The 20,153-nt window shown below is 41.8% G+C and overlaps 4 non-coding genes and 1 pseudogene across 4 annotated transcripts; all 5 read right to left on the reverse strand.

Moving 5' to 3' along the window:
• Window positions 1-2,772: 2,772 nt before the first annotated feature.
• On the reverse strand, window positions 2,773-2,844 carry trnaq-cug (transfer RNA glutamine (anticodon CUG)). The gene has a single exon. It is a non-coding gene; the product is annotated as a tRNA-Gln (tRNA).
• Window positions 2,845-3,703: 859 nt separating this feature from the next.
• Window positions 3,704-3,786, reverse strand: trnal-cag (transfer RNA leucine (anticodon CAG)). Its single transcript has one exon. It is a non-coding gene; the product is annotated as a tRNA-Leu (tRNA).
• An 11,475-nt stretch (window positions 3,787-15,261) lies between these two features.
• On the reverse strand, window positions 15,262-15,380 carry LOC116683042 (U5 spliceosomal RNA). Its single transcript, XR_004330512.1, has one exon. It is a non-coding gene; the product is annotated as a U5 spliceosomal RNA (small nuclear RNA).
• Window positions 15,381-18,947: 3,567 nt separating this feature from the next.
• LOC116683043 (U5 spliceosomal RNA) lies at window positions 18,948-19,065 on the reverse strand. The gene has a single exon (XR_004330513.1). It is a non-coding gene; the product is annotated as a U5 spliceosomal RNA (small nuclear RNA).
• Window positions 19,066-19,433: 368 nt separating this feature from the next.
• Window positions 19,434-19,639, reverse strand: LOC116683037 (uncharacterized; annotated as a pseudogene).
• Between the last annotated feature and the right edge of the window lie 514 nt (window positions 19,640-20,153).

Genomic DNA, 20,153 nt, shown 5'->3' on the forward strand with positions numbered 1-20,153 from the left:
ACAATAAAATGTTCACAGCAAATCTTGTAACACAATGGGCATTGAGACTGAATAAACGCTAAGAGTACATTGGTGGAGACGGGTGGATTCCAGTACCCAATGAGAAACACAATATTGTTCATGTAGGCACATCTGCAATTTTGGTATGCTGTGATGTGTCATTGGTTTGCTAGCACCGGTAAATAATGGCTTCGGTGTCGGCAGGATTCAAATGTAAAAAACCTATTCAGTTGAATTAGTAATACCAGACACGGCAAACCATAATGCACTTCCTATGTCTGTACACCTCGTGGAGGGCAGCTTGATTGATTGATATGCCTCCCTTATTTCTACCATAACAGAGATCTAATATTTTTCACACTGGGGTGGGATGAATGTCCGGTTCCATTCTAGTCACGGCAGTCTCAAACACAATCTCTGATCTCTGAGTTTCAAGAGTTTAATGCGAGAAAAGGTTTGCTCGCAGATCTACGTGTGCCAAAAAGTGTGCACATTCATTGCGTGTTTTTTTATGTTAGGGTAGGTGTCATTGGGAGGGCGGTGTTGTAGGAGTGTAGCAATGTATGTTAGATTTCAGCAGTTGGCAGTGGTGGGATTGAATCCACGCCTCCAGAGAGACTGGAGTCTTAATCCAGCGCCTTAGACGCTCAGACACACTGCCTGCAAGTACACTTCCCCAATCGTGACAAATACAAGGAACGGAACTAAAGGTATGCTTGTTAATGATATTGGAACAAAACGTTTGCAAGAGAAAAAACATAAAACTTAGATTACCTAACTACAGCTCTGATTAATACAGGCCAATGTTATTTGTACAGATCTTTCTGCAGACCTTCACCGGCTAAATACCTATTCCCATACTGGGAGTTGACCAGGGCCACCTGGGTGAAAATCAGGAATCCTAACCACTAGACCATATGGGACAGACACATATTAATAACAGGATTTCATGAATCAATCCATAGTCTGGTGGAAACAGGCTTTCTCTTGAACGTGAAGGAAGAAGCTTCTTAAGTAAGTTTTATCTTGAAGCTTTCGAGTGTTCTTTAGGTTTTTATCGCTTTAACTATTACCGGACAGCGGGGGCACGGAGCAGAGCAGAGCGGCCGTTAGGGAGGAATCCTCCTCCGTGTTCAGCTCCATTTTGAACTGGCGGTAAAAATCTTAACGTCTGAACTTTATGATGAATAGAAATGTTGACAGGTTGATTTCTGTTAATAACAAACACAACTATAGTCAATAGAAAAAGAAAATATATATATGAAAAGCCGTCTTGGTTCATCTTTCCACTGTTTCTACAATCACCACTCTGGTTCAATTCAATTCAATTTTATTTATAGTATCAATTCATAACAAGAGTTATCTCAAGACACTTTACAGATAGAGTAGGTCTAGACCACACTCCAGAATTTACAAGGACCCAACAGTTCTAGTAGTTTCTCCAGAGCAAGCAACAGTGCGACAGTGGTGAGGAAAAACTTCCTTTTAGGCAGAAAACTCGGACAGACCCAGGCTCTTGGTAGGCGGTGTCTGACGGGCCGGTTGGGGTTAGTGGAAATAACAAAAATAGAAAAAATAGTAGTTTATAGCAGTTCTTTGTAGTAGTTCATGGCATAGCAGGACGCTGTGCGGCATTACAAGGCACAGCAGGACGTAGCTGGGCACCGCAGAGTGTAGCAGATGAACATGGCATCGCAGAACGTGTAGCGGGACCATGGCGACAGCTGCTACCCTGATTTTGGAGCCTCCCTGATCCGAGGGAACATGCTGGGGAAAAAAAGAACATAAGGACTCCGGGGAATGACTCCCCAGAGTTTGGTTAGTAACACGCATTTCTGGGACATGGATGCACTTAAATGCAATACTCTGGTCTGGTTGGAAACTAAAGGATCTAAACTAAAAGGATGTTCCTCTTTAACTAAAAGGTCTATCTCTGTAGGGATCCATCCCATAATGTTGTCACACACTTAGAAAATAATCTGAGTCTGTCAGCAGCAACAACACAACCTTTAGTGGATGCTGACTTTACCTTTAAATTAGGAGTTTAAACAGAGACACAACAGGAAGAATAAATCCATCAAATCAAGTCCCCAATAATCAGCATGTGGCCTTGTTTTATTTCAGGTAGTCAGCATGGAGCTGTTCCACATTCCCAGACATTTAAAAGAAGTCAATCATTGGCGTTATTCTACAAGTCAGATGAATAAATCAGCTGTTTGCTATTTGAGCTGCTCTGTTTCCTGCTGCTCCGTCATTCTTTAGTGTCCTCTGGAAACAGGTTGCTGTCCTTTATGATTCATTTGGATGACATCATCAGTGTCTTTGCTTTAGTCTGAAGAAACTCCAACAGATTTAAAACCACATGCAGTCACAGAAAATACAAACAGGGAATAGAAAATATCAGACAAAGAATATGAAATGAAAAGTCCCCAAAGTAGGAAAATATAATGTTAATCTACCAAACAACAAGAACTGGAGAGCATCCAATTAAACATGGCCGACTTCCAGTATGTCGGTAATGAAGAGAGGAATGTGGACATATTACAGATTAATTTTTATTTTTATTTAACCTTTATTTAACCAGGTACAATCCCACTGAGCTACAGTAACTCTTCTCCAGGGAGTCCTGGCAAGACAGGTGGGCAATAAGTTTCATAATACATAAAAGTCAGGACAATGGTTCCATACTACACCACGAATCTCTATGGATACTACAACACAAACAAGACATTACAGTTAACTTAAGCTAATGCAGACATCCAACTTAAAATCAGGTTCCACTGAGATTTGAACTCAGATCACTGGATTCAGAGTCCAGAGTGCTAACCATTACACCATGGAACCTTTAAAAGTGTTGCAAGGGTTTGCTAGACAGTTTCTTTCATAATATCCACATGTGTGCTATTAAAGGCACACAACAATCACAATGAAGATGAAAAAAAAACAATTATTGGCCAACTTAAGTCATTTAGTTAGCTAATTTTTCAGAGGATGTTAGAACAGGTTTTGAAGGACTGGCCACAGACAGTAAATACAGCAGTAGATATGTCTACTGTGTACAAACACATGGTAACTTCACATGTGTTGACAATAAAGATGCTCACAAAATGCTGTACTTACCATTGAGTTTTTTGCGCACATTCATTTCCGCTTAAATACAAAGAATGCTAAGTTCTTTATTCCCAATATCATGTCTCAGACATTAGTTCCAGATGAAAACACTAATGTCAGAAGTGGGATTTGAACCCACGCCTCCAATGGAGACTGAGACCCGAAGGCAGCGCCTTGGACTGCCCGGCCATCCTGACTGATCCAACAGTTGATCAGTAGGCCTGTCTCCACTATACGGCCCAGTTTAATCTCCGTAAATTTTACGGAAATCCTGCAAACAGCTATGTTGACTGTTTATTTGTGTGGATTTTAAAATCTATCTGTCAACCCCATCTTGCCCGTACTGGATGGAATGATGTCAATTTGCGCTTTTTATCTGTTATACATAACAACCTGGATGCAACAAAGAACCCTTTTCTCCTGTTTTGTACACAACCAAAGTTTTACAAAACAAAAGATAACTTTCACCGAATCCCTCAGTTAAATCACAGTCAGTAACTTTACATGTGTTGACAACACATGCACTTTGTCCAAACCTTTCTGTGTAAAAAAATATCAAACTCAGACATTAGTTCCAGATGAAAACACTAGTTGTCAGAAGTGGGATTTGAACCCACGCCTCCAGTGGAGACTGCAACCTGAACGCAGCGCCTTGGACCGCTCGGCCATCCTGACTGATCCAACAAATGTTCAGTAGGACCTGTCTCAAAAATTATAATATAGTGAATGAAACATGTCATGATATAGCAGGTTCTCAGTCATCCATGTCATAGTTAACAAGGGAAGGTTTCTCAACTGTCAGCCCAAATATATGGAGACATGGAGACATGGAAGAAAGTCACCAGTGTGGCAATGTGCTTGACATTGGCAATAAATTGCACGGGATGTGAAGGGAATGTGCAATACAGACCAAATCCTATGGTGGGATCAAGATCCACCAATGTTTCTGTCCACAATGTCCACCTGAATCCAGAAATGTCCCTGCCAGATGGGAAATAGACTGACAATTGGGTCAACATTGTGCAATTATCTTCAAAATGTCCAACTGAATCCACAAATAAACCTGCCAGATGGGAAATAAACTGATAACTGTCTTCATGGTCTAAATGTGTCATATATTGCCGTACAATTCCCACAATGAGTCCAGATGTGTCCGTTTTGGTTCTTGATCCATGCTATTACCCCAAAAGTGTACAACTGGGCCAAGGGACATTGGACTTGGTAAAAGGTCCTCCGCAGAAGTTTTGTCTCTTATCCAAGAGACTTCTTTAGTTGTTTTTTACACAGAAAGGGTTTGACACAGTGCCCACTCCCCCACCCATGTCTGACAGTTGAAAGCTGTGGGGAAAGAGGGGTTCCAAAGTTAATAGACCATTCAACAAGCAATTCTGATGCACTATACTGGCCCATTCAGGATGAGCACTGTATACTTTGACTGCAGCAACACAAGTTCAAATTTCAGTGATACCTAATTTTTATGGTGATTACGAGACTGAATGCAAAGTGTGTATCACCCATGTAACTCAAAGCCTATCACTTCCAGTCAATACTGTCAAATTTGGAGCTCCTTCCAATTACATTAACAACCAGGGGCCTGTTGCACGAAACTAGGATAAGGCATCAAGCCGGGATATTCAAGTTATCCTGGATGAATTTAGCTTGGACTCGGTTGCACGAAACCAGATTGAATTAAGCCCAGCCAAGTAACCATGGAGATTTATTCTTTGCGGCTAGCCTGGTCCAGAGCAGGCTAACAACCAGGCTAAGATTAATCCTGGAGTCTCATGTGTCAAATCAGCTGCAGCTCTGATCCGAAATAAACGTGTTTAACAGTTATTGTCTTCTGCATGTCTTCTGCATGTGCTCTGCTTTATTTTTATTAACATGCATTAGCCTACTTGTCACTATTGTTTTCGCGAGTTTGATTTAAAGGGGTGATAGAATGGTTGTATAGAGTATATCACGCTGTTCTTTGAGGTCTCCTGATAGGGTATGTAACATTTGTTGGGCTAAAAATGTTGTTTTAGCTGTTCTTTTGGCCCTCACACCACCCTGCTAAATTGACCTGGCTTGAAACGAGAGCTTTTCTGCCTTATATGGTCTGCTCATGAATATTTAAATAAGCTGCGCGCTGATTGGTTGGTGTGCAACGAGCTTTGCTGCGGCACACAAACATGACTAAAACATCCAAGGTGGCGATAGCATGGTTACCGTATCTGTTTGAGCCTGAATCAGAGGAAGGATCTGACATCGAGGAGCAACCTGCCAGTAAATTGGAAATGACTTCTTCAGACTGGTAAGTTTTGTCATTTAGCATTTACTTGCTTTTTCAACATTAGAGGTTTGTTGTCACACTAGTGTAATACTCCCACTTCAGTGTTGTAGCCTAAGAATAACTTTGTATTAGCCTTGTTTTTAGTATTGTAAGCAACATAACTTATTAATTTGCACATGGACAAATATTTTACAACTTGTACCCTCGCAATTTCAGTCAAGATGTCCAGTTGGCAGAAAAGTTAGTGGCCAGTTCATAGAGCTGCTCTCAACGAAAGTCTCTTAGTCACCTTGTAACATTTGTTACCGTATACTCTCCTGCTGAATAGTGATTGATTGTGATTATGAGTTACGTACATTCTTTACCACCCAGAAGTAATGTTATCTTACAACAGGACGTCCATTTAGCTGGACAGGAGCCTTTTTCTGTTCAGTTTGTATGCTACGTCTAATGTTATCTTGGAACTACTATCATGCAGATTAGATCATCTGACTATGAGATTATTACCTTCTTAACATGTAGTAATCTAATGTAGTATCTTACCTTGGCAGGTGTTCTTGTGGAAACTGTGCACACATGCCCCAGGAGAGAGAAAATATGTTGCCAATAAATACCTCAGTTAAATAAAACTAGAGATACATTAACTCAAGCTACTTTATGCTTTCTGCTCATTCAACATTATGAAATAACAACAGGCTCATTATGTTTGTTTTTACAGGTCAGAAGAATAAGAATGACCTAGATTCCTGAGGAGATAACCTGTATGGCTCACCATCCTGGCCTTCATCCGTGCCTCAATATATATTCTTTGCAAATGCAATGATATTTACAGAGTTGACCATGGCCAGTTGAGAATCAGATGGATGGAAAGGTGAAGCCAATTTGATACCACTGTTAGCAGTTCAAGTATCTAAATAAAATGTTTATAACAATACGCATTGATTATTGATTCAGCATTATTACAAAACACAGTATTATCAAGACAACAAAATTACTTTATTTTGTTTCAAAACAATCATCATTACTCTTAAATCTAAAAATGTGATTGTCCACTACACCCTGTTCTCTTTGTAGGCAATGCAGACACAGGGCTTATAGGACTTTTGTGAGCTGGTGCTGGGTTTTCTTGGTAGAAGTGTCCGTGCCATGACCCCTCTTGTGTCGTGCAGCGTGGAGGGAGTTTCTGGATGTTTCAGGGCAGTATGTCGGGTTGGGTGCCTGTCGAGCTGAGCACACAGGTCCTGGGGCACAGGACTGCTTCCAGATAAGGAAGGGGGTCGTGGATGATCTCCTCAAACACCAGTCGCATCAGGTCTAAGACATAGCCTGTTGTGTGTGAAAAGTCATTTTAGCACCTATATCATTGCACATTCAGATTTGTTGTTTGCAGTGTGTGAAAAGTTATTTTGAGTGCCGATAAGATGCAATTTAGTATTTTTTGTTTGTAATAAAAAAAATATTTAAACTTACAAACTTTTGTCTCTGTCTTCACTTCTTTGACGGTGTAACCTCCCCTGTTGGCCTTTGGGAACAGACGTCTGTACATTAGTTTCCCCTTGGCTGTCTTCCGTTGTGGCTGCAAGATACAATCAAACAAAAACATAAATATTGTAACATAACTGTATTACCTTTTACACACACCAAGCAAAATACTCCAGTTGACTCATAGCAAAAGCAGTTGCTAAACCTCTAAGCTGTGCCAAAGCAGGACTCTAACCAGTGTTGTTACAAGTGTCTTACAGTGGGAGCAGCTTAAATCTGAAATGATTTACATTTATATGGCCGGCCATTAGGCTTGATGTCTCTAGACCATGTTTGTGTCTCACTCCTTCACTGAACAAAACCAGTTTCTGCAGACAATTTGTCCCCCATTCACATTTGCCTTTTCTAAAGACTTGTTTTGTTGAATGACAAAGTTCATAGGGCGTGTACATACCTGCAAAAGGCATCGTCAACACCAGTCTAGCATTCAGTCATACCTGTTGTATACAAACACATTCCTGCCTATTGTCCAAATTATTTTCACCAGCCCCCCCCCCACAAAAGGAAATGCAATTGATTGAGATCAGACCAATCAGTGATAATCCAGATGAATAGTTCTATTCCTACTTTAAATAATTCACTAATGTGTTGGTAATGGCTCACATATTTGATAAAAGTCACTCACTCATCATGATAACATTAGATAACACTGCTCTGCTAAATGCTACCCAGTCACAATGCTACACAAACACTATAAGACGTCTGGTTTGTAAGAATAATTAGAAAGGTTACCTTGTATGATATGTGCGGTCTTGATGTCTTATGAGACAGTTGTGTCCCCCGAGATGACACACTCTGAGCATCTGTTTGGCAAGCTGCATCTTTCGCGTCTTGTCCTTGTGACATAGCGTTGCTCTGAAATAAAAAAACTGCAAATCAATACATTGCAGTCTATATACACACTGTTTTCACGAGATTGACTAGATATCATATGAAATGATAACGTTTCCAGTTCTGTTGTCGAAGCAAACGGGATAACAGAGCTAGCTAGCTAGCTGAGTAACGTTACAGCTTAGCGCTAGCTAGCAACCAAACGATCATGATTCTACTCAGCTGCAGTTAGCTTTCTTGCTGAAATACAATAAAAATGAACCTGACAAAGTGGACAAACATGCATGGTGAACTATAGATGGAGCTACATGACAACACGGGGTATTTATTCGAATGGAACAGTTAGGAAAATGAAACGTTAGCCCTTTGCCATTACAGTTATCAACACACATTCAGCCTATGCTAGCTACAGGATACCTTAGCATTGCCAATGTTACTGTTAATGACGAAATCCTACTTACAGCTTGTGGTTGGGATGACCAGACAGTCGGAACAGCAACAGCAGCTTAGCAAATCCTGCTTTAAATTGTCCAAAGTTTTGAAAACTGTCTTTGGTGAAAACGTTCCCTGGGATCTCCTTATAAACAGCAGCCGAGCCCGTCAAGTGGTTGCTTCCTTGGGAAGGCTATGAGAAGTGTCACCGTTCCTTGTACAGCCTGGAACTCTGCATTTACGACCCTGGTTCATTGTCATTATCCTGGGAAATATTCCAAACTTTCTTCTTAGTAAATCCCGTCAGAGTACACAAGCAGCGTTCTCAGTCGGACATCTAACTGAGCTAACGCTAGCTCCATTAGGAGCTGGTCTCAGGTCAGTGGCCTGTGTGTAGATGTTGGGGCTGGACCGTTCTCCTTATACGGTAATGGGCGTGACAAAGCAATGGTTCTGAGATCCTGACGTCATCTTTTGGCTTTGTTGAGATTCGCCCGTTTTCAGCGGCAGATTCAAAATGTGGGATTTTCAGAGGAAAGGCATGTCAATGGGATTTAAAGCTTCTTTGTATGTCCTATTTACCCACCAAACTGTCGGTATTCACATATGACAGGGTAAAATCGGTTTTGCATTCTATCACCCCTTTAAACCCTACAGCTGTTTAGATGTTAGGAATGGTTGCACTGGCACCCTGATGCGGAGTGGGACTTTTCCCGGTGGGACGGTACTATGTCGAGGCTGCCTGGCGTGCGGCCGCTGCCCGGTGGCCGGTGGCCGCCGCTGCCCGCTGCCCGGAGGCTGCTGCCCGCTGCCCGGTGGCTGCTGCCCGGTGCCTGGTGCCGGTGCCCGGTGGCCGGTGGCCGGTGGCTATTGCCTGCCAGCAGACTTGCGAGTTGTGTCAGTGTCCACTCTCTCTGTAAAAGTAGAGATGAGCAGCGCAGCGTCCGTGGTCTCAGCTTCAGGTTTATACAGGACGCGCTCCGGAGATTAAGTGTGACGATATTAATGTAGCGATATTCCAAGATGATATTAATGGCAGACTGGTCAGAGACCAATACATTCATGATTTCATTTTGTTGCTTGTCCTTCTCTAATAAAGGACAGTTTGTGTTACTCCGTAATATGTAGGCCTAATGTTTATTATAGCTTACATTGGTTTCATAACCTTCTCAATTAGTCTCACATCCCTGGACCAATGACGTGGCCTATATACGTACTGTATATAGTGTAGTTTACATTCATCACACCGGGAACACCACAATGCTTCTTAATCTTTTATTTTAATGCTGTGACTTGTCAGAAGAAGAAAAAAAAAATACACATTGTTTTACATATATGCACACAGCATATATTGAAGTCACTTACTTCTTTTTCTAGTTTTTGGCCCATTCTGATTGTTCGGTATGAACATTAATTGTATAAAGATATTTAGTATTAGACACAGCTTATAGAGATTTGTGCATATGGTTGTAAAACATGTTCTCACGTTGTAAAAAAGGGTTTGAAATTAAGCCTAGAGTCCCTAGGGTCCATTTCCCAAGGAACATTAATTCCCTCTGCTCACTTTTAAGGCAAAGGCTAAATAATAATCCATTTTATTTATATAGTGCTTTACATGGTAAGCTATTAAAACACAGTGTAGCCTACAACTTTGTAAAAATGTGGAGTGACTATAGGCTAAGAAGATATTTTTACAACCATACACATTCAATCGGGTCCACTATGTTGGGCTTTTTCTCTCCGTTTGAGCCGTATTTCCCTTTTTGCATATTATATATTCTTCCCCTCCTCGTTACTTTCCATTAGAAGCTGCTGCTCATTGGGTGAAACATATGGCGCATGCGTCTTCTCAATTCTTCATCGGTAAATCTGTGATCGATCCCATGGTCTATTTGAGAAAGCCGTGAACGTGCACTCATCCCAGCTATCTACACCTGGATTGACATAGCTTCACCTGTTCATCCTGGCTCGGCAAACGTGCAACCGATTAAGCCGCGATGAGCAGATCACACTAAGTCAAGCTGCGCTTTTTCACTTATCCTGTATATCTTTATTCTGCTTTTGTGCAACAGGCCCCTGCATTGGCCGGGAATTTGTCCTGTCTCCCGCGTGGCAGGTGAGAATTCTACAACTGAACCTCCAACATTTGACATGCTTTGAATTGCACCTCTGAAAAAAATCAGTCTGCATGGCCACATTATGTTTTCACAAGTGTCAGCAAAAAGGTCATTTTATCCATCTTCCATCAAACACGGATCACAGACTCTTGGGCGCCTAGTGCACCAACAATCAAAATGGAGCTAACATGCATGAATGAAATCTAGAAGTTAATATCACCAGAAATGAGCTGTTTGCCTTCACACAAACATTCCCCTTTTGTGAAGGGGCTGATTCCGAGTAGTAGTAAAGGAAAGCTGCATTAGCCGGGAATCGGACCCAGGTCTCCCACGTGGCAGGCAAGAATTCTACCACTGAACCACCAATGCTTGACGCGGTATACATTCCCCCACTGAAAAAAGTCAGTCTGCATGGCCACAGTACGGTTTCACAATTGTCAGCATAAAGGTAATTTAATCCATCTTCCATCAAACACGGATGACAGTCTCTTGGGCTGCCTATTGCACCAACAACCAAAACGGAGCTAACATGCATGACTGAAATCTAGAAGTTAACATCACCAGAAATTTGCTGTTTGCCTTCACACAAACATTCCCCTTAAGTGCAAGGGCTAATTCAGAATAGTACTAAAGGAAACCTGCATTGGCCGGGAATCAGACCCAGGTCTCCCGCGTGGCAGGCGAGAATTCTACCACTGAACCACTAATGCTTGACGCACATTAAACTGCACCACTGAAAAAAATCAGTCTGCATGGCCACATTATGTTTTCACAAGTGTCAGCAAAAAGGTAATTTTATCCGTCTTCAAGCAACCCCGGATCCCAGTCTCTTGGGGTGCCTAGTGCACCAACAAACAAAATGGAGCTAACATGCATGACTGAAATCTAGTGGTTAACATGACCAGAAATAAGTTGTTTGCCTTCACACAAACATGCCCCTTTTGTGCAGGGGTTAATTCCAAATAGTAGTAAAGGAATAGTTCATTGGCTGGGAATCGGACCCAGGTCGCCCACGGCAGACAAGAATTCTACCACTGAACCACCAATGCTTGATTGGGTCAAAATTGCACCAGTGAAAACAATCAGTCCGCATGGCCACATTATGTTTTCACAAATGTCAGCAAAAAAAGCTAATTACGAAAAGAAGTAAAGGAAAACTGCATTGGCCAAGAACCGGACCCCGGTCTCAAGACTACGGGGTTGAGAGAGCACAAGACTCCAGGAAAGGGAAGAAGTTGAGTTAGTAACATGCATTAATGGGATGAGATTGCATGCAGATGGAGAGAAGGAGGAGAGAGGTGCTTAGTGCTCAAATCAAAATCAAAAAGAAGCAGAAACAGATAGTGGCAATAAAGTCAGATATTTTAATAAGTGGAAGAAACAATATGATTATATTATTAGAGTCTACTTGAAGCTTTTTATATTTGTCTCTCTCTCTCACTCACAGACCCCCCCACACACACACACAGTGTACTACCACGTTGTTCTGCATCCATCTCCTCCCAGCCCTTGACATTTAGCAGCCCCACTCCCAACACACACAGACACACACAAGCCACAAGGTCTACTTACTAATGCATATACACATCAACTTTCTTTTTGATTAATGCATATACACATCAAGTTTATTTTGGATTAATGCAAATACACATCAACTTTCTTTTAAGCTGCAGTTCTAGAATGTTAAGTTGCAGTTCTAGAACAATAGGTTGAAGTTTTAGAATTTGAACATTACCACCAGACTTTAGTTTGATCCGAGGAACAGGAGGTCAGCACAGGCCATGATCGTAGAATGCAGGCACATTTTAGTCTGGTAAATTACAAGGATTTTTACACTGGGATGGAACTGCTAATCTTGCGATTGACAGCATATCCACCGCAACACAGCCATCTGATACTGTGCAGAACTCAGGGATTCCCACTCTCTAAAACACCACAGCCCAACGTGGGGCTCAAACCCACGACCCTGAGATTAAGAGTCCCATGCTCTACCGACTGAGCTAGCCAGGCACTTCTCAAGTTTAAAGTTGCGGTCCAAAAGTTTTACTTAAAACTTCTGAAATGTTACAGTTCTAGAATGTTACTTGAACATGAACGTGAATGAACATGAACATGAATGAATGAACGTTTTGAATTTTTATAAGTTGCGTTCCCAAAAGGTTGCTCAAAGTCCTAAAGGTTATATTGTAGTTCTAGAATGGTAAGCTGCAGTTCTAGAATGTTAGGTTTAAGTTCAAGAATGTTAAGCTGCAGTTCTGGAATGTTAAGTTGCAGTCTAGAACAATAAGATGTAGTCTTTGAATTTTAAGAGTTATGGTCCTAACATGTTACTTACAGTTCTACAATGTTATGTTGTAGTTCTAGACTGTTAAGATGCCATTATAAAATGTAAAGTTGCAATTCAAGAACAATAGGTTGAAATTTTAGAATATTTGTAAGTTGCGGTCCCAAAATGTTACTTACAGTTCTAAAAGATTACATCTTCGTTCTAGAATGGTAAGTTGCACTTCTAGAATGTTAGGTTTGAGTTCTAGAATGTTAATATACAGTTCTAGAATGTTAGGTTTAAGTTCAAGAATGGTAAGCTGCAGTTCTGGAATGTTAAGTCGCAGTTCTAGAACAATAGTTTGTAGTAGAATTTTAAGAGTTATGGTCCTAAAATGTTACTTACAGTTCTACAATGTTGTGTTGTAGTTCTACAATGTTAGGTTTAATTTCTAGAATGTTAAGCTGTCAATCTAGAATGTTAGGTCAAACTTCAAGAATGTTAAGTTGCAATTCTGGAACAATAGGTTGAAGTTGTAGAATTTTAAGAGTTGCGGTCCTAAACTGTTAATTACAGTTCTAAAATGTTACATTGTAGTTCTAGAATGTTAAGCTGCATGTGAGGGACCAAGCAGTTAGGCATGAGGAGTCACAAGAGAAATTCAAAAAAGCAAGAGTTTTATTTCCCAAAAAATAATTACAACAAAATAAAGATAAAGCTCCGGGCCCTTAAAAGAGGTCAAACAAACAGTAACAAAGGCTCAAACAGAAGAGACTCAAAAAATACAACTGACCTCCTAACAAAGAAACAAAGGGGACTTATATATTGGCTGATCAGACCAATTTAAACACACAGGGGGAGACAAACAATAACTACAAACTAACTTCAGAAACAAATAATGACAAACCTACCTAAAAATGCATTCCAAATTACATATACTTTTATTTATCTTAACTCTACAAAAATTACTTTATATAAAATCTAAACCCCAGAATCCCTACAGCGAAAAGAAGCTACCCCCCTAGACATATCAAGCAGTGGTAGTGTCCAATTAGGCCACCTCCCCTATAAAGCTGGTCTTTCTCCAAGCGCCACCTCTTTTAAGCCATCAGACCTGAATCCCTTCCAGGTGTGGACTCCAACGTTCTTGAGCTGGCTGTGTGGCCATCACACTGCAGTTCTAGAACAATAGGTTAAAGTTTTAGAACTTTAAACATGCATTGTCACCAGACTTTAGTTTGATCTGAGGTACAGGAGGTCAGCACAGACCATGATCGTAGAATGCAGGCATATTGTAGTCTGGTAAATTACAGGGATTTTTACACTGGGATGGAGCTGCTAATCTTGCGACCCCAATCCAGGCACCTGATACTGGTTGAAGTTTTAGAATTTGAACATGCATTGTTCCAGACTTTAGTTTGATCTGAGGAACATGATTGTAGAATGCAAGCACGATTTAGGATTTTTACACTTCCAATTATGTAATATATGCCAATGGCAATGGTGGGATTTGAACCCACACCTCAGGAGAGACTGGAGCCTTAATCCAGCGCCTTAGACTACTTGGCCACACTACCTAGCTCAGTTGGTAGAACGGAGGACTGTAGAGGCATAAAGATGAAATCCTTAGGTCGCCGGTTCAAATTCTAAATTGTCCACCAAATTCATCACAATTTTACTATCACTTTTTACTGACAAACTCAAGTCTGTATTTTGGTAAAAAATTTGGTATCAAATGTTTCCTGTTGTCAAACGAGATCGGAAAGCTGAATCGGGCCGTGGAGCCATGAAAGCATCCCATGACAATCTACTAGACTTAAGAGGCTTTTAAGTGGCTCGTTGGTCTAGTGGTATGTTCCTTACTTCGGGTGTGAGAGGTCCTGGGTTCAACTCCCGGATGATCCATGATGGCAGGAGCTGTTTCAACCCTAGTCTGTAATTTAAAATGCAGTTTATCGTTAGTTTAACACAGATTAGGAGCAAGCAATGTGTTGGCAATTTTTCATATCTTGCTTCAAAGGCAGGCAATAGAAAAAACTGGGAAAAAATGTGAGGAACAAACAGGACTCTCCTTGTTCGTTGGTCTAGGTTTATGATTCTCGCTTAGGGTGCGATAGGGTCTGGATGAGACTACTTTGCATAGAAGTGGAGGTATGGATTGAATAATCTGGTTTATTTATTGAGTGTGAGTGACGACAGAGTTTCACCTATTTGGCAAATTCATCACAATATTACTAATACTTTTTACTGGCAAAATCAAGTATGTGTTTTGGTAAAAATATTTTGTATCAAATGTTTCCTGTTGTCAAATGAGATCGGAAAAGTGAATCGGGCAGTGAAGCCATGAAAAGACCCCATGCCAATCTACCTGACCATAGCTTTTCAAGTCAGTGACAAATCCAAGCTAAATTTCCATTTTAAGCTGCTTTCCTTTCTACCAAAATTCAAGTTCCAATTTTGGCTAAAGTAGTCCGTCATCCAATAGATGGTGGAAACTAGGCTTATCTTGCGATTGACAAACGATCTGCCCAAATACAGCCACGTTATACAGTGTCCAAGCAATTTTGGTTTTCCCAAGTGGTCAAGCTTCTGCCAACCTGCAATGTTCCCATGCTGTCACATTTTAGCTGCGTTTAAGAATCTGAGTTTCCTTATGGAGAGCACATTTGTTTTTTACAAGTACAAAAGGCTTAAACAACAACAGCAAAGCTCACCAATAATAATTTCAACTCATAGGCGTTCCTCTCCACGGAAGTCTTTAGTAAAAGGCGAAAGGCTTGTGCGTTATGAAGAGAAACCAGAGTAAGTGCAGCCCACTCTCGAGAGCAGCCGAAATGCCCAGTCTTCCCAGTCCCAACCCTCGCGGTTATTCTCACTTGGTGTGCCGCTTTCCAAATCCAAGGCCTGGCCTATTGCCACACTGTCACAGGGCCAATATTTTGTCCTTGCTGTTTTTCCGCCAATAAATAGTGCAAATCTTGCTACACTTTTGTATGGCTTTATCTTGCCAAGTATTATACCAACGTTTTGATACCAGGAACCCAACGAGGTCATTCAGGTTTTGCGACAACTTCTGACGGGTAAAATCAAAGTCATGGTAAAATCTTGAGTTAAGAGCACATTGTCATTTTTTGCTTGTTCAATTGATTTTAAAACTTCTGTCATGGTGTCCTTATTAACTGCTTTTTCCGTGTACAGTTCACGGTAAAAGTCTTCGACAGTTTCTTTAATTTCCTCTGTTGTGTTAGCTATGCACCCGTTTTCTTTTTTAAGTTTTAACATGCCCCCCCCTTTATTTATGATTTTCTTAAAAAAATATCACTTCTCTCCTTCCTCTATTTCCCTCTCCTTGCTTCTTAGTATGACACCTTTGCTTTTAATTTCTGCTAAAACCGACATCTCTGTTTTAATTTGTTTTATTTCCTCATTAAAATCCATTCCCTGTTGGATTAATTTAAAATACCTCTGAAGTCGTTTCTGCAGTCCCATCATGCGTCTGTTGTCCCTATCTTTTTTCCTCTTACCTGCCTGTCTGTAAAAAGTCTTAGTCTTCCCCTTCACCATTTCCCACCACTGTGCGCGTGTATCGTAAAAGTCTTGAAGGGTCTGCCATTCTTTGTATTGCTCCCTGTACTGCCTATCTAGCTCCCTGTCTTCTAACAGGGAGCAATTGAGCTTCCACAGACCGCTTCCTGCCGTCACACCGGAAGAGAGTGAAAGAGTGCAGGAAAGCATTGCGTGATCGGAAAAGAAAACAGGTACTAATCTAGCATCGGTTGGTGGGCAATCACGTGATAAAATGTAGTCTATGCGAGACTCGGGTGCCGTCACTACTGAACCAGGTGAAGCCCTCCTCTCTGGGATGCATGGTTTTAAAACAGTCCACAAGTTTAAAATCGCTACATATACTTTGTAATAAAAGTGAAGTCTTGTCTGCTTTAAAATCATCCCCTGTTCTTCTCCTGTCGTTCTTGCTTAAAATACAATTAAAATCCCCCCCTACGACTAAAGTAGCCTACCTAGCATGTGGGGCTGCAGGTCTTCTAAAAGGTCATACCTGTCATTCTTGTCATTAAAGCCATAAATATTTAAGACTTTAAAATCCCTCCCCATAAAAGTCAGGTGTGTTAAAAGTGCCCGACCATCTCTCACCACAGTGCTGCCCTTTACCAAGACTAGAGGGTTTTTTATTAAAATGGCCACTCCATCACTCTTGTTTTCATTTGACCCGCTCCATAGTGACGTTTGTGGCCATAACTCCTCCCATTCCCTGTAGTGCTTTAAAAATGGAAGGCCACATTCCTGTAATAAAACACATCTGACTTAAAAGAGTTAAGAAAGGATAAAACCGTCTGGGCTCTAACTCTCGACTTGACGCTTCTCACATTGATAGTTGAGAAGGTGAGTGCCATGAGTATGGTTAAGAATAACAAGTATGACATCTTAAAGACAGAAAGGGAGGGACTTCAAACATTTAAAACAACAATTATTGAATTTCTTGTGAATGGAGCTCTTCCTTCATTCTCACAGGTGAGAGAGGACGGGGTTGAACTCCATTCCCTTTCGGACTCTGGGAGTTGGCCTCTGACGCAGGGTTGCGTTGAGCTTAGAGACCTTAGGGGTTGATTGCAGAGCTATGCTTAGGAATGAGACTTCATTGGGTGAATCGGAGGGGAAGACTCTGGGCCCCTCCACAGATGAACTGTCTGAGTCAGTCCCAGCTCTTCCCCTCTTTTCCGAGACTCCAGGAGACTCAGAAGACAATTCTGAAATTAGCCTCTTGCCTGGCTGGGCATTGGGGAGGGGGACATCCTCACTATCACCCTGTGACTGGTCAGTTTCCTGTTCTGAGCCAGCCACTGGGCTAGCTCCGCCTTCTGCCTGCATTGCCACCACTTCCTCCCTGTTCACCACTGGTGGGGCAATTGCAGGCCCCTCCCCTTCTCCCGCCTCCCCTGATCCTTCTCCTCCAATCACAGGATTTGGCGGGAGATTTGATTTTTCCAGCCCAAACAGCTCTCCAAAAAATTCACCTTGTCCGCCATTTTGTTCATTTTCTGTTCTTTTTGCTGCGGTCTTTAATTTGTTGGCAAATGACTTTGGGCAATCTCTGAAGAGGTGGTTTGTTTCTCCACAAAGATTGCACTTCCTGCCATTGGTGCATTCCGTGAAGGTATGCCCAATTTCTCTACATTTGCCACAAATAATCTGCTGGCACGCTTCTGCCAGGTGCCCATTCTCACCACACTTGCGGCAGAGTTTGGGCTGGCCCTGGTAGTGAATGTAGCCCCTGTTGTTTCCCAGAACTATCATGGATGGCAGATATTTCAGGCCTTGGAAGCCTTGGGGGTCCTGCCATTGTTGGATGGGGACCCTCCAAGCGCAATTCCAAATGCCATCCTCATCTCTCACCTTGGTAGCCTGGCCTTTCACAGTGCAAAATCTGCCCAGCCATAAACAAATGTCATCTGCATTCACAGTTTCATTGAACATTCTGACAATTACAGTTTTAGCTGCATTGTCAGTCAGTTTTTCAACATTAAATGCAGAAAACTGGGGTTTTGCATTTTCAAAACGAATCCAGAATTCTCTCAACAAGGCAGCGGAACAAAAGCTTGTATCAAAACCTTTATTAAAAGGTAAAGTCAAGATACAGTTTACATCTTCTGGGGTGAATTTCAAGATTTTCTGGACTAGCCTCCTGGAGAAGTCCAGCCTTGATATCACAAGGGGTTCATTTTCTTTAAAAGTAAAACGGACACTGTGGTGCCTCCGCATGCCGGCATGGTTGGCCGACATGGCGGAGGCAACACAAAATAAAAGGGATAAAAGAAGCTAAAACCCCTAAAACGGTCTAAAAAAGCAACAAGGAAGCTAAAAATAAGATAAAACACTGATCTAAAATAGCAAAATGAAACCTTAATAAATACTAAAACTAAAACACACTTACCTTTCTTGTTTGGTCTGGTCGATGTTGTTATCCGGCAGAGTAGTAAGCAGTCCTCGGGACCAATGAATTCCAAGTGAAAGTATCTCAACTACAAACAAATTGAAATTTACTCACAAGAAATGGTTTGATTAACCTCCATAAACCTGGTGAAAAACTAGGCCACAAACAGGCAAAACATTTTCTCCAGAAATAAGAGGCGATCGCAGTCTTAGCCAAAAGGCCGAGAAGCGATGACCACCACCTCTTTGCTGTCCGATGCGACCTCCCCGGACAGTTCTCAGTTGTCAGGGTCCAGTAATTTTGGTTTTCCCAAGTGGTCAAGCTTCTGCCAACCTGCAATGTTCCCATGCTGTCACATTTTAGCTACGTTTAAGAATCTGAGTTTCCTTATGGAGAGCGCATTTGTTTATTACAAGTACAAAAGGCTTAACCAAACAGCAAAGCCCACCAAAAATAATTTCAACTCATAGGCGTTCCTCTCCACGGAAGTCTTTTAGTAAAAGGCGAAAGGCTTGTGCGTTATGAAGAGAAACCAGAGTTAGTTTAGCCCGCTCTCGAGAGCAGCCGAAATGCCCAGTCTTCCCAGTCCCAACCCTCGCGGTAATTCTCACTTGGTGTGCCGCTTTCCAAATCCAAGGCCTGGCCTATTCCCACACTGTCACAGGGCCATTATTTTGTCCTTGCTGTTTTTCCGCCAATAAATAGTGCAAATCTTGCTACACTTTTGTATGGCTTTATCTTGCCAAGTATTATAACAACGTTTTGATACCAGGAACCCAACGAGGTCATTCAGGTTTTGCGACAACTTCTGACGGTAAAATCTGCCAGCCATGTCTCTTCAGGTCCATTGACAGTTTGAGCAACGGGCAGCTCCACGTGCATCGTCAATTGTTTTTCCACAAGACAGAAGATGGGTGCACCGTTCCCAGCGACGCTGCAATACCGGGTCGATGTGTGGAGTGAATGGAGCAAGCCCCTTTTTCAACTCCCATTGCTAAAAATCCATTTAATATGTTGTCCCCTGATAGAGGGGGATTTTTTTTTTTTTTATTAAAGTTTATTAACATTCAAAACACAAGCTTCAACAGAACATACAATACAATAAATAATACAATGCACAACCTACCCTCAACCCCACACAACCCATACCAAACCATAAACAAAACAAACCAGACAGCCAAAAACTGCATGATGTTACCAGTCCCACCCTAACCCTCCTTTCCACCCTGTAGAATCTCCAGGGATCTAATCAGGCAAGCCTCACTGTCCAACAGCAGAGTGGTATCATCCGCATACTGAGACAGCTTCACCCTAAGTCCCCCGCTGCCTGGTACCAAAAACCCTTTCACACCTGGATCAGCCCGAATGACTGCTGCAAGGGGTTCCATGTAGAGAATGTAGAGCAGAGGCGAGAGAGGACAACCTTGCCTCACCCCAGAAAACACCCGGAACACATCCCCAAGATGACCGTTAACAGATACCGTACTCCCCACCCCTTTGTACAATATGCCCAGCCACCTAAGAAAACCCTGACCAAAACCAACCTCTCTAACACCCTGAACATAAAACCCATTGCACCCTGTCAAAAGCCTGCACCTGGTCAAGCGCAACCACCATAAGTGGCACCCG

The sequence above is a fragment of the Etheostoma spectabile genome, unplaced genomic scaffold, assembly GCF_008692095.1.
Source record: "Etheostoma spectabile isolate EspeVRDwgs_2016 unplaced genomic scaffold, UIUC_Espe_1.0 scaffold00018869, whole genome shotgun sequence".
In the NCBI taxonomy this organism is placed as follows: Eukaryota; Metazoa; Chordata; class Actinopteri; order Perciformes; family Percidae; genus Etheostoma; species Etheostoma spectabile.